Source organism: Mandrillus leucophaeus, unplaced genomic scaffold (assembly GCF_000951045.1).
Source record: "Mandrillus leucophaeus isolate KB7577 unplaced genomic scaffold, Mleu.le_1.0 Scaffold91, whole genome shotgun sequence".
NCBI lineage: Eukaryota > Metazoa > Chordata > Mammalia > Primates > Cercopithecidae > Mandrillus > Mandrillus leucophaeus.
Genome location: NW_012109919.1, coordinates 2105693 through 2120583, shown reverse-complemented (window position 1 = coordinate 2120583; position 14891 = coordinate 2105693).

Genomic DNA, 14891 nt, shown 5'->3' with positions numbered 1-14891 from the left:
TTCTCTTGTGTATGTTTTTGTGTACAGCTCTATGACATTTTACCTCCTGTAGAAATGCATATCGTCACCACCACCATCAAGACACATAACTGCTCCATCACTGCAAAGAAACTCCCTTGAGTTGTCCCTTTATAGTCACCGCCTCCCTCTCTCCATCTCCTTCCCTCACTCCGGCCTTCCCATCCGTTTTTCATCTTGGTAATTTTGTCATTTTGAGAATGCTAGAAAAATGGAATCATTCAGTATGTACCTTTTGAGACTGGCAGTTTTTTACTCAGCAGAACGCCTCTTAAGATCCATGCAGATTGCCCCGTGCATCAATAGTTTGTTTCTTTGTATTTTAATGGAGACATTTTACAGCAAACAGAATCGACTACTTCTGAAATTTTCATTATGCACTTTGCAAAGAAAATGTGTGACATCGATAAGCACATGATACCTTTGTAAATATTTTGATTTTGAGTTTGAGAACTTTTTATGTAGAAAATATATAAATGCAGATTGATACACATTTTTAGGGCTAATGTTTAGCTTGTCAAATACTTGAAGTATTTTGCCTTTAAACAGAAAGAAATTACATTATCAATGAGCCAGATAGACCTGCGATGATATTAGACAACAAGGAGAAACTATATCAGCTTCTGAGTCTGATAAATTTTAACACAAATTATCCAGGAAAGAGACTACAGTTGCCTGGTGTGATTGTGTATTACATTTTGTGAATTTTTTTCCTTCTTTTCTGTTTCTTCTTTAATTCCTTCGTTCATACTCCCACTTCTTAATATTTGATGAAATGGAAAGACCACTCAGAAGCTGAGAAAAGTTTTTAATTACAATATATGTATTTATTCCTAACGAAACAATACTATAAAACATGGGCTTAACTGCTAAGACTATTAAATTTTTCTACAAAGAAGAGCTCTTATTTTACAGAAGCCGTTACACAGTAATGTTTCCCAAAAACCAGACATGAGTTTGTTGGTGATGAGAAGCAACAGCAAAAGAAAGACACTGAGACAGGGTGGAGGTGGATAGAAAGGGTTGACCGGTGTCAACTTCTAGAATGTCACTATAACTGAATTCACCATGAACTGTCTCTTTGGTGGAGCTTTCTGTGTTCATTGATGGAGATTTCACCATCCCTGATGAATTTTCAGGGAACCGAGATGTCTTGCTGAACAGGAAGAGACATGCTTTAGGCAGCTTCTCCCACTGGAAACAAGGAAAGCATAGGTGCTTCCCATGTGTTTGCAAACACCTGCCACATACGTGCACACACACACATACGCACTCACAAACACTGTTATTTCTTCCTCTCCTCCACACCTTTTACCTCCACAGCTGGGGTCTATTTCAGGTAAGAATTTAAGCTCCATTATAAAAGGAAGAAACAGATAATAGCTTCCTACTTCCACAGGAATTTATTGGAAGAGGAGACTTTTGCCCCCAGCTTCTTACTAGTTTGCCCCCAAACAGCACGAGACTAGTAGAAAGGTATCAGGGAATTGTAATTAAATGAGAAAATGGTGGGAAATAGATGCCCTAAGTTTATGTTTTTCTTTTTTAAAAGAAGTCACTGCATGGTATAATAGTCATTTCTCCATGCTGCCCCAGTCTTATAGATCCTAATTTTAATGACTAAAGGACATAAAGTGTTCCAGACCAAAATAATAATGACTACATTATTTACAGCTCACACATCTAGTATTGACTGTGTTCTTTACAAATACGCAGTCACTTTCCCATAACATGAAGGTTTCCGTGGTATTTTTTTATTTTGCTTTTTAAATCTTAGATGACAGAATCCATCTGATTATCCACATGGCAAGTGTTCTATATGTGATCGCTTATTCGTATTTGCTACCACTGCAAATATTTGGACTTGCCAGAACTGGTTGATTGAGTTGATTCAGTAACATCTAAAGATTTAGTGTCTACAGTTTAATTAGCTTCTTTCAAAACACAGCACACGAATGCACACACACGGACACACAAGGCATGCACTCATGTGCACACAGACATGCACTCACACACAGATAGATGCTCTGTTTATTGGCTGGAGATTTCACCCCTTGGGCAAGAAAACTCATCAAAAATTTCATTGTTTATACACCTGGGAATCAAGAGAGGGCACGTTATCAACATTGATTCATCTCACTACTGGAAGAACACAGAGCTCTAGCCTTATTTTTAGTAGTTGCTGTATTGGTGGGTGGTAAACAGATAAGGAATAAGGAAGAGTCCAACAAAACAATTCCATATTTCACACACCTTCTAAATCACTGCAGCACAGGAAGCCAGATTCAATACCCTACTATTAAACTGGAATAGCAAGGTGTAAGATGGATCTAGGATCACATGTGAGCACATTTGAGAAACTGCACTGAGGGTTCACAGTTTCTGAGTTTTGCTACAGATCTGTTCTAATACTTCCAACAAAGCTCAGATTATGGAAAAACAGCTTAGGAACATAAACACTTTCCTAACTTCTTTCTCCTGCTTAAATTAAAACAAAGATGTATATGTAAGTATGCATACTCATGGGAGGAGTGTGATATTGAGCTTAGTCTCTAGTTTCCTTTATCTTCCTTAGTGAAGTGGCATCGTTCATCTGGGATAACACCTGAGGTTCGTTGCCTCACGCCAAGGAAATCAAGGACACAGACACACAAGGAGTGAGGTTAAGAGCAGAGGTTTAACAGGTGAAAGAAAGAGAAAAGCTCTCTCTGCTGTAGAGACAGAGGAGCTCCCGAGTAGGTCTTCCAGTTCCGTGGTGAAATGCATGGGATTTTATACAGGAGCTTGAGGAGGCAGTGTCTGATTTACATAGGGTACGAGAGATTGGTCAGACCAGGCATGTCATTTGCATAGTGCAAGAAGCTGGCCAGCCCACTGTAATCTTCTATTATGCAGCTGGGTTCTCTACCTGGCCAGCGCCATGTTGCCTGCTTCATTGCTGTACATGTGGTTGACAAAGAAAAGGGAAGATAGAGCCTCCATGTTGAACATGCCTGGCCCCCAGGTAGCCTTTTCCCATTGGCACGGCTACCGGCATTCACCCATGCAAGCTTCTATCTTGCTTTTCTATGTCAGCAGCTTGATTTTTCAGGCTGCTCTTTGTTAGAAAAGAAATGATTTGGGGGCTGCTTTTTCTTAAAAAGGAAACCTTGACAAAGACTCTCTTACCCTCACTAACTGCCTAAATAATTTCTTTATAGTTCCCGTATCATTAGGAGAGGACAAAGCCAAAGATTGATGGTAAACCTCTCTTAAGAGAACCTCTGTGTACAGAGGTAGATTTAAAAGCAAATTTCAATATGTGTTATTTCATCCTTAATTCAACCATCTGGCCCTCTTATATAAAAGTGGAATACTGCTTATCAGGGGAAACTGTAGCAGCAAATACTTACTTTTATCTCATCTGACATAACAAAAAATCTTGGTCATTATGTCAAAAGATAACTGATCTCAAACATGTGTGGCTGCAAACACCAACAGCTGTTCCTGTAAGAGAGTGGCAGGATTACATCAGATAAATGCAGTGTTTTTAAGAAAATTCGTAAAGCCTTTTTAAGACAACCAGAATTATCCTCCCAAGAACAAAACAAAAATAAATCCCTTTGCTAATGGGAAGATATTTAAAACAGTATCTACATTGAATAGGGAGACTTCTAATGGTCTCAGACTTGTTGCTAAACACAACAGGGAAGTCTTCTGGGGAGAACTACATTGGTGGAAGCCAGGAAACCCACATGTTAACCTTCTTTCTCCAGCCTTGGCCAGCCAGAGACACTGGGTCTTTGAACTTTAGCATTGCCTGACTGGCTCCAAGATAAACACTACCTTCACTGACTCCTTGGCAGCTGCTGGAGAGAGCTGGAATGTGTCATCTTGCCCCAAGTCTGGTCTAAGCCTGGACACTTAGGCACTTGCCTTGCTCACCCATTGCCTCCCCTGGGCTGGGTGACCCACACAGAGGACTGGGCCTGTACTAGGAAGAAGCCCTTACCAGACCAACTCGCTTAGTGGAGACCCAAAGCTTCAATTCCAACACTGGGAACCCCAGAGGAAGGAAGATGTAAGAAATTTCTTACAGCAAGGAATAAATCAGAAATGGCTGCTATCAGCAGAAATGAGGGCTGCATGCATTAAATAAGTTCACTAAGAGGAAATTGTCTTTTCTGTAGGTTTGTGTGCCTGTGTGTGTGCATGTGTGTTAAAGGAGGGAGGACTGGGGTTTTCTTTGCATCTGATTTTTGTGAAGGAGCTTTATGCCTTAAGATCTAAACAGTTCTGAACTTGGCATCTCTCTTCTTGCCCAGCCAGGGCCCTGATGCCCTGCACAGCGATTCCCTGGCCTTCCCCAGAGGACCAGCTTGTCCTGGTTTGCCCAGGGTTTCCCCAGGTTTAGCACTGAAAGCCCCCATCCCAGGACCCCTCAATTCAAGGTAAAGGGGTATGGTTGGTCACCTTCCCCTCATTCCTTCCACTGGGGCAACCCTGCTTCCCACATCTGCAGACACCAGCTGTCGTCCTCCAAGAAGCTTCCATCACCTGCTGCCTTCTAGCACTAAATTCCTCCTGCTGTCACTAAACAGTCCCTATGCAGAGTGTCTTCCCAGAAATGAACAAGGACACTGGGATGGGGCCAGAAACCTCAGGCCCCTTTGGCCATTGGCATTTGGATGGCATCCCCCACAAAGACCAATAGTACAGCTGGTTCAATCCCCATCTCCCCTGATTCTAGTGACCTCTCCTTTCCCATTCTGTGTGGAGGCCCAGCCTGCCCCGGGCCTGCCCACGGGGGCTGCCAGGGACAGAGGCCTGGCTCTGGATTAGAAGTCACCAGACCATGGATGATTTGTACACCATTTCCTTTCAGGACTTGTATTCTGTGCACAGGTGTCCATGATCAGAGGCCACAGACATGTTTCTCAGGCTGTCTTTGATTTTCTGCTCTCTCTCTCTCTCTGGACTACAAGTAAATGAGGACCTGATTTCCCAGGAGATCTGGATCTCTTTCTTCTTCCTGTGGCTCTGTCAACAGTGACCTGCGGCCAGTGAAAGCAGGCCCTTCTCACTGTCTAATCCCAGGACTGGCTGGTATGCTCATCATATGAGGAGTAACTGCAGAGGAGGGTGACACGAATGTGCTCAAAGGATGCCCGGAGCACTCTCGAAATGACCCTCAGAGCCTGTGGCTTTCTCTTCTTATATCTTCACTGGTGAAGAGTCTTTATCCTTTGAGGTTAAAGGATGATGCCTTTGATAATACCTAAAGCTCATTCAGAAACAAGCCTGGAGAGTAAAGTTGAAGGCTGGGCTAGGTGTGACACTGATGAAACCGGGCAGAGCAGAGGTGAAAGACAGCAGCAGAAGTGAGAAACACATCTGACAGGTAATACTGAACTCATGCTTCACCTTGCCTGGGTGTTTACAGGCATCGTCAGGCTGAGGAGGTGAATTGGGTTCATTAAAAACAAGATCCCCATGTTGCTAACTCTTACCCCAACTTGATCTTGAAAAATCTTAGCTTCTCGCAAAGTCTGTCTTCTACTCCCAAGAATTTCCTAAAAGTCTCCAGGAATAAGTCAATTCCCACTACTTCCTAGCATCACCTCTAATGTCTTGAAGTCTTCACAACCCCAGGTTGGGACTGATTTGGGGAAAGTGAAGAAGAATGATTTGTTTCATTTTATATTTTCTGGTTTTTGTTTTTTTTTTTTTTAAGACAGAGTCTCTCTCTGTAGCCCAGGCTGGAGTGCAGTGGTGCGATCTTGACTCACTGCAACCTCTGCCTTCCGGGTTCAAACAATTCTCACGCTTCAGCCTCCCTGAGTAGCTGGGATTACAGGCATCCACCATCACAACCGGCTGATTTTGAACTCCTGGCCTCAAGCAATCCACTGGCCTCAGGCTCCTCCCAAAGTGTTGGGGTTACAGGCGTGAGCCACGGCAGCCGGCAGATTTTATATTTTGTTTTGTAAAGGCTCCCCACAAAAAAACAGCTTCTTGTGCCCCATCCTATTACCTTGTTTTTAGAGAAACTGCTGTTTTCACTTTTTCATTTGCAGATTTTCCTCTGGGTAAGACTCAGACGTACAATCTTAGGACTGGGCTGCTGAAAAAATCAGGTGATCCAGAGTCTCACCTCCCTTCTGAACACTAAAGCTCTGGAACTGAGCCAAGCTTAGCTTCCCTGGCACCCTCTTACCTTAGGATGGGTCTTCTCAGACCCCACAGGCCTCCAGATGCTTTCCAGGCATCAACATACATCACTGAGCCCTGGCTCAGAGTCAAGCTGGGGCCACCTCCATCTACACCCCGATGGCCAGAGAGTCATGGAAAAGTGACTGCAGGAGGGGCCTACCACCAGCCCTCAGAGAGGCCCCTAGCTCGGACAGCTGGTGGCCCTTGCTGAGTGGGAGGCTGGGCAGAGGAGCACGCAGGCCATCCTTGTGTTTCTGTCTGAAACACTCAGGGCCTATGGGCCAGGGGACAGGGGGCTGATATATCTTGCTAAGGAGGAAGAGCATCTTAGCTGTGGATCACTGCATTGTGAGGGCAGGTCCAGGGGAAGTCATGATGGGAGTCCTCAGGCCACTAAGGAAAAGCACAAGGTCACCTGCCCAATCTGCCCAGGAGTCAACAGGGAGGAAACTGGGCACTAAATGTGCCCCTGTGCTTGCTTTGAACTTTGCCTCACTTCTCACTGCCAATTCTGTAGCCATCTGGGCTACAGACCCCTACTTGGACAGAACAGTGTTAGGAATGCAGTGTGCTTGTAGTCAATCTGGCCAATACAACTTTTCCTGTCTCCTTATCACCTATTTGGTTGGGGTTGAGGGGCTCAATCTCTAAATGAGCTTTTCCTGTAAAAAGCCTCCATGTGTGCTTAGTATGGAGGCTCAGAAGCCCAGGGAATTTTTATATTTATTACAGAGAGGCGGGCATCCATTCTGTGTGTTTCCATTAACACAGACTGGCAATTAATGTGTTTGGTTCAAAAGACTTCAAACATTTGTACATCCATTTGCACGTTTAAATGGCTCTGTATAACAGTCAAGCAGGTGGTTAACTATATGTATATTAAATTCATAGAGAAACTGGTAATTTTCAATTATAATTGTCAGTTCACAGTTTACATGATAAGAATTTTTTGAATAGACCCATTAGCTGATTTTAGTTAGCCAGGGTTTTTATAAATCATGGTTTATTTGCTTATTCTACTTATAAAAGAGAAATTTTCAGTATTCTCACATGAATCAATAAATATTTACTTTGGTCTTTATTCTGCTCAAATGCCAAGTTTGACAATGGATGAAATATCATTGGGTTTCCTTAAACAGCTGTTTGAATGCGCCTGTTTTATTACTTGTTTTGTTTAGTATTATTACCCGGATAATGGTTTAAAAGTTTTATTCATTTGCTATTAATTTGTTTTTTTATAAATAAAGTCAAAATAGGACTGAATTGCAGTTCCTTATAATTTTACAATGTATTGTACTTTCCTGGTAATATGTTTTGACAAAAGAAACTTCCAAGCCAATGAAAAGCTGTCCCATTTTTCTAAATTATATCCTCTAAAGCAAAACTCCTAAATATATAGCACTAACTTGTGCATAATAAAATTTGATGTTTTGTTACTGTGGATAATATTTCTCTTTCCTAGGCAACAGAAATAATTTAAATGCCTCTCATTTGGCTTTTACAGCACAAAAGGCAGTGTGAGACACCAAATCTCTGGAGGAGAATGCTGAACTGGTGTTGAGAAGAGGAATAGCATTTTGAGAAATACTTTCAACATTCTCCACCTTGTAACTCCCTCGGGTCTGTTCCTGGATTTCTCCTTTTCAAAAACGATCAAGCAGGGCCGGGCATCACACCTGTAATTCCAGCACTTTGAGAGGCTGAGCCGGGTAGATCACTTGAGGTCACGAGTTCGAGACCAGTCTGGCCAACATGATGAAATCCCATCTCTACTAAAAATACAATAGAAATTAGCTGGGTGTGGTGGTGCGTGCCTGCAATCCCAGCTACTCGGGAGACTGAGGCATGAGAATCACTTGAACCTGGGAGGCAGAGGTTGCAGTGAGCCGAGATCACACCACTGCACTTCAGCCTGGGTGACAGAGTGAGATGCCCATCTTAAAAAAAAAGAAAGAAAGAAAGAAAGAAAAAGAAAGAGAGCTAGTGGAAGGTTTTCAGGTAGTTTCCAAAACCTCAGAACTCCACCTGATCTCCGTGGAAGCCGCCATATCTGTAACTGGGAGCTGCACCATCCTTGACACCCTTCCTCTCCAGTCCTCTCTGGCCTAGCCATCTGGGCAAAGACTCCTCAAACAATGTAAGGAACAGAAGCCATTTGCTTGAGTCCCTCAACCCATTTCCTGTGAGTCCAGCCAGGCCTAAGTGACTGAACATGGCTGGCCTCCACTACCACAACTGATGCCTTTAAGATGGTCACTCAGAGGCAAGACCTGGAGAAGAATCTCTCTGTGTTACTCAGCTACAGATGAAGATATAATGAAAGACAACGTTTGAAAGAAGTATTTTATCTCAGATCATAAGAAACTATTAGAAACCACTTAACATCCCATCATAAGCTACCACATATTTTGAAGAAATATGAACTTGTTAATATCCTCATTTAAAGGTAATCATATCATGATTTGCTCCTATTAATGCCTCAGTAAAATGCACATGGTGAGTGTCAGAAAGCTCTGACCCTGACTTAGCACTGATTGCCTACTCTGCTTATGAAGGTTTAAGTGATTAAAAAGGATTCTGTCTTTATTTGAGTCTATTGATGTTATCAAACGGGACATTGCAGGAAAAAGTGCAGTGCTCTTCTCAAAATAAATGTTTACAGGCAACTGAAGAACATTTCCTAGAAAGAGAAATAGGGATTTGTTATTTAACAGAGAAAAGCAGATCAAATTGGAGAATTTAAGAGGTGACACCAAACAGAATGAGAGACTTGGCTGTAACTCTTGGCCACCCATGTTATACAACCTCAGGCATGTCATTTAACTTCTCTAAGCTTTGGTTTCCTTGTCTGAAAAATGGAAATAACTATACAATCTCTGGCTGGGCATGGTGACTCACCCCTGTAATCCTAGTACTTTGGGAGGCTGAGGCAGATGAATCACTTGAGGTACAAGAGTTCAAGACCAGTCTGCCCAACATGGTGAAACCCTGTCTCTATTAAAAATACAAAAATTAGCCAAGAGTGGTGGTGCATGCCTGTAGTCCCAGCTACTCAAGAAGCTGAGGCAGAAGAATTACTCAAACCCAGGAGGCGGAGGTTGCAGTGAGCTGAGATTGCACCACTGCACTCCAGCCTGGATGACAGAGTGAGACTCCGTCCCCCGCCCCCAAAAAAAAAATACAATTTCAGTGGTTGTTTAGAGAAATAATGGAGTAACATCTGCAAAGCCTAGATCCCCTAAACCATGAAGCCATAATATGTGTTCAGCAAATGTTAGAGGAAACCTGGAAATGTTACATCATTCATCACTTCAACAATGAGATGAGTTAAATTTCACCTCAGAGAGATTTAACTTCTACGCCCCTTCTCTGTCCATCCCTGATCTTCCCCACGACTAAACAATTCCCAAAACTAACCTTCTCTTCTTCCCCCACAGCAGTTCTGAAGGTCCTGTATGTCTACTCCATAGGACCTTAGTGGTAGACTTCTACCAACCAGCCACATCAGTACTGTCCAGGAGAGAAGGTAGGGGAGAAAACGTTGGGGAAAGCTGCTTTTCTGTATTTCTATAAAAGGCTTCAGTATCTATCATTGAAGGTCAAGGCATTGACAGCAGGTGATATGCTATTCGTGCAGGGTAGAAAAGAAAAAATGGCACAATGGTCACCCTACAGAAAGAAGCATTTCTGAAGGCAAAATTTGTGCCTTTTAAATGGCATTTTCATAATCATATCACTTTAAATATGATTCTGTACAGGTCAACAAAGGCCATACCCCATTACTCTTGAGCTTATTGCTAGAAAGTTCTGGGAATAAATATCTGAACATAAGTCAGTTCTTTGCATTTTTGGGTCATAGAAATTTTACATTTCTTTTAATTTTTAAAGCTATGAAGTTATTACTAATTTCAAAAATAAGAATAAAATAAAAACACTCATATTTACCACCTAGTTTTTAATCATCCATGTTTTGCTTAATCTAACTTAGATGTTTCTCAATATAAAAACAAAACTTTGGCTGGGCGCAGTGGCTCACACCTGTAATCCCAGCACTTTGGGAGGCCGATGCAGGTGCATCACGTGAGGTCAGAAGTTCGAGACCAGCCTGGCCAACATGGTGAAACCTCACCTCTTCTAAAAAGACAAAAATTAGCTAGGCGTGGTGACAGGCATGTGTAATTCCAGCTATTCGGGAGGCTGAGGCAGGAGAATCACTTGAATCTGGGAGGCGGAGGTTACAGTGAGCCAAGATCACACCACTGCACTCCCGGCTGACAGTGAGACTCCATCTCAAAAATAAAAAATAAATAAAAAAAAAACCTTTAGGTAAAGCCAAAGATCTGGTTGCAGCTCTCTTGATTCCTTCCTCTCTCATTCCTTCGCAAGAGAGACCATGGTACCCATGTTATGTGACTCCCTCTTGTTTACATTTTTACAATCTTATTATGTCTCCCCCCACCCAGAAACAATATAGGGTACTGATATAGTTTGGCTGTGTCCCCACCCAAATCTCAGTTTGAATTGTATCTCCCAGAATTGCCACATGTTGTAGGAGGGACCCAGGGGGAGGTAATTGAATCATGGGGGCCAGTCTTTCCCATCCTGTTCTCATAATAGTGAAAAAGTATCACAAGATCTGATGGGTTTATCAAGGTTTTCCGCTGTTGCTTCTTCCTCATTTTTCTCTTGCTGCTGCCATGTAAGAAGTTCCTTTTTATCTCCTGCCATGATTTTGAGGCCTTCCCAGCCATGTGGAACTATAAGTCCAATTAGACCTCTTTTCCTTCCCAGTCTTGGGTATGTCTTTATCAGCAGCAAGAAAACAGACTAAAATAGTAAATTGGTACCAGGAGAACGGGGTGTTGCTGCAAAGATACCTGAAAAAGTGGCAGCAACGTAGGAACTGAGTAATAGGCAGGGGTGGGAACAGTTTGGAGGGCTCAGGAGAAGACAGGAAAATGAGGGAAAGTGTGGAACTTCCTAGAGACTTGTTGAATGGCTTTGCCCAAAATGCTGATAGTGATATGGACAATAAGGTCCAGGCTGAGGAGAACTCAGATGGAGATGAGAAACTTGTTGGGACCTGGACTAAAGGTGACTCTTGTTATGTTTTAGCAAAGAGACTGGCAGCATTTTGTCCCTGGCCTAGAGATTTGTGGCACTTTGAACTTGAGAAAGATGATTTAGGATAGGCCTGTTGGAAGAAATTTCTAAGCCGCAAAGCATTCAAGAGGTGACTTGAGTACTGTTAAAGGCATTTAGTTTTATAAGGGAAGCAGAGCATGTAAGTTTGGAAAATTTGCAGCCTGACTATGCAATAGAAAAGACAAACCCATTTTCTGGGGAGAAATCCAAGCCAGCTACAGAAATTTGAATAAGGAGCAAGGAGCCTAATATTAATCCCCAAGACCATGGAGAAAATGTCTCCAGGCCATGTCAGTGGTCTTCACAGTAGCCCCTCCCATCACAGGCCTGGAGGCCCAGGAGGAAAAAGTGGTTTCCTGGGCCAGGCCCAGGGTCCCTGCCACATTTGCAGCCTAGGGACTTCATGCCCTCTGTCCCAGCCACTCCAGCTGTGGCTGAAAGGGGCCAACATACAGCTCTGGCTATGGCTTCAGAGGGTGGAAGCGCCAAGCCTTGACAATTTTCACATGGTGTTGAGCATGTGGGTGCACAGAAGTCAAGAACTGAGGTTTGGGAACCTCTGCCTAGATTTCAGAAGATGTATGGAAACGTCTGGATGCCCAGGCAAAAGTTTGCTGCAGGTACGGGGTCCTCATGGAGAACCTCTGCTAGGCCAGTGCAGAAGGGAAATGTGGGGTCAAAGCCCCTACACAGAGTCCCCACTGTGGTACTACCTGTGAGAACAAGGCCACTGTCCTCTAGACCCCAGAATGGTAAATCCACTGACAGCTTGCACCATGCACCTGGAAAAGCCACAGACACTCAATGCTAGCCCCTGAAAGCAGCCGGGAGGGAGGCCATACCCTGTAAAGTCACAGGGGTAGAGCTGCCCATGACCTGGGATCCCACCTCTTTCATCAGCATGACCTGGATGTGAGAGCTTGAATCAAAGGATATCATTTTGGAGCTGTAGAATTTGACTGCTCCACTAGATTTCAGACTTGCATGGGCCCTGTAACCCCTTTGTTTTGGCCAATTTCGCCCATTTGGAATGTCTGTATTTATCCAATACCTGTACCCCCATTGGATCTAGGAAGTAACTAGCTTGCTTTTGATTTTATAGGCTTATAGGCAGAAGGGACTTGCCTTGTCTCAGAGAAGACTTTGGATTGTGGACTTTTGGGTTAATGCTGAAATGAGTTAAGACTTTGAGGGACTGTTGGGAAGGCATGATTGGTTTTGAAATCATGAGGACATGAGATTTGGAAGGACCAGGGGCAGAATGACATGATTTGGCTGTGTCCCCACCCAAATCTCAATTTGAATTATATCTCCCAGAATTCCCATGTGTTGCGGGAGGGACCAGGGGAAGTAATTGAATCATGGGGGCCGATCTTTCCCATGCTGCTCTCATAATAGTGAATAAGTCTCATGAGACCTGATGGGTTTATCAGAGTTTTCCACTTTTGCTTCTTCATTTTTCTCTTGGCCACTGCCATGTAAGAAGTGCCTTTTGTCTCCTGCCATGATTCTGAGGCCTCCCCAGTCAAGTAGAACTGTAAGTCCAATTAAACCTCTTTTTCTTCCCAGTCTCGGGTGTGTCTTTATCAGCAGGGTGAAAGCAGACTAATACAGGTATGGTCATGTGTATGTGTATGTGTATGTGTGTGTATGGGTGGATGCTATATAGAAATGCCATCACACTGTTCTATACCTCTGCAAGTAACCTTCATCATTTTCTGTTGTTTTCTGAATTTATTCCTGTTGGTACAGGTAGATCAGATGCATTATTCTCATGCATTTTTGTATTTACTTGTAGGAATCTACTTTGATCAATTTGAAACCTAAAGTTTTAAATGCTCATTTCTTACATCATTATTACTACTAAGTACTTCCAAAGTGTTCAATTTATGAAATGCTATCTTATTATTTTAGTTTTCATTTCCATAATTACTAGTAAGGTTGAACAACATTTCATATATTTATTGGCCATTTGGGTTTTATTTTCTGTGAAATCTCCTGTTCCTGCCCTTTGTCCTTTTTTGTAATTAGTTCTTTTTATATTATTGATTCATATGATTTTTATATATTTTATATCTTAATTCTCTTGTCAGTTATATGAGCTCAAATATCTTACTGGAGAAAGATTTTCAAAAAGTTTTATTTCAGAAAGATTCATTAGCTGCCATGCCCCTGTTAGGTCCTTACATATAGAAATATTTATTGCTGCCGGGCGCGGTGGCTCACGCCTGTAATCCCAGCACTTTGGGAGGCCGAGGCGGGCGGATCACAAGGTCAGGAGATCGAGACCACGGTGAAACCCCGTTTCTACTAAAAATACAAGAAATTAGCCGGGCGTGGTGGTGGGCGCCTGTAGTCCCAGCTACTCAGGAGGCTGAGGCAGGAGAATGGCGTGAACCCAGGAGGCGGAGCTTGCAGTGAGCCGAGATTGCGCCACTGCACTCCAGCCTGGGCGACAGAGCAAGACTCTGTCTCAAAAAAAAAAAAAAAAAAAAAAAAAAAAAAAAAAAAAAAAAAAAAAAAAATTTATTGCTAGCAAAATCTTTCATTAATACATTGTATGTTCATTCACTAATTCATTTCATAAAAATTTTTTTACTACTACGTATCATATAGGCAATCAACTGTGCCAGGCTTTCGGACAAAATAAAGATAAATAAGATGTTTACTTTCCATATAATAACAACACAAATATCTAAAATACATGATAAAATGTAATATGGGCCATAACAGAGAGTCCAACTGAGGGAGCACTTGCTTTTGGACATTTCATGACAAAAATTGCATGAAACCCCGACTTTGAAAGTTGAGTAGAAGTTGGACTGCAAGAATAGGGTTCATGACGTGCACCTGAAGGAGATTTCATGAGAAAATATCAATCCATTTTCAAAGCAAACAAGTTACATAATTTATCTCCTTTTAGCCTTAAGACAATTCAGCAAAGTGGTTACCATCGTCTTTTCATACATCAGAGAGCTTAGGAAACTTGGCAAAGTTCTCAAAACCAGTTAATGTTGGGATTTCAGGTAAAACAGACGTAAAACCCACATTTCACCACTGACTTCACAGCTTTGCTCTTAACATCATGCTATACCACCTCCCAAGGCCTCAAGGGTTTCAATGAGAGGAACAAGCAGATCACAGCAACAAGCTGTTTGTTGAGCCAAGTCACTTGCTGCCTGGGCATGTGGGAAGCTACAATAGGAACAAGGGAGGCAGCTCAGATGGCAAGGGGCCCAAGGCCAGCACAAAGAGTGTGGACTGCACCTGGTGGTATACAGGGAGCTGTTCATTAGACCTCTGGAGAACAAAGGTAAACTCTGTGTCAGATTAGTCATGCCAGAGTGAGGGTTTTAGCAATGTGACCTTGTAAGGAGGTAAGCCAAAAAACTAGCACAACTGGGTGGTGGTGGTGTTATTTTCTTTAGAAGATGGAAGATGAGACAGCCAGCAGAACTCTGAAACTTCTCAATAAATATATGTTGAACGAGTATGTAAATAACGGGCAGAAAGAATAAAAATATATATACAACATT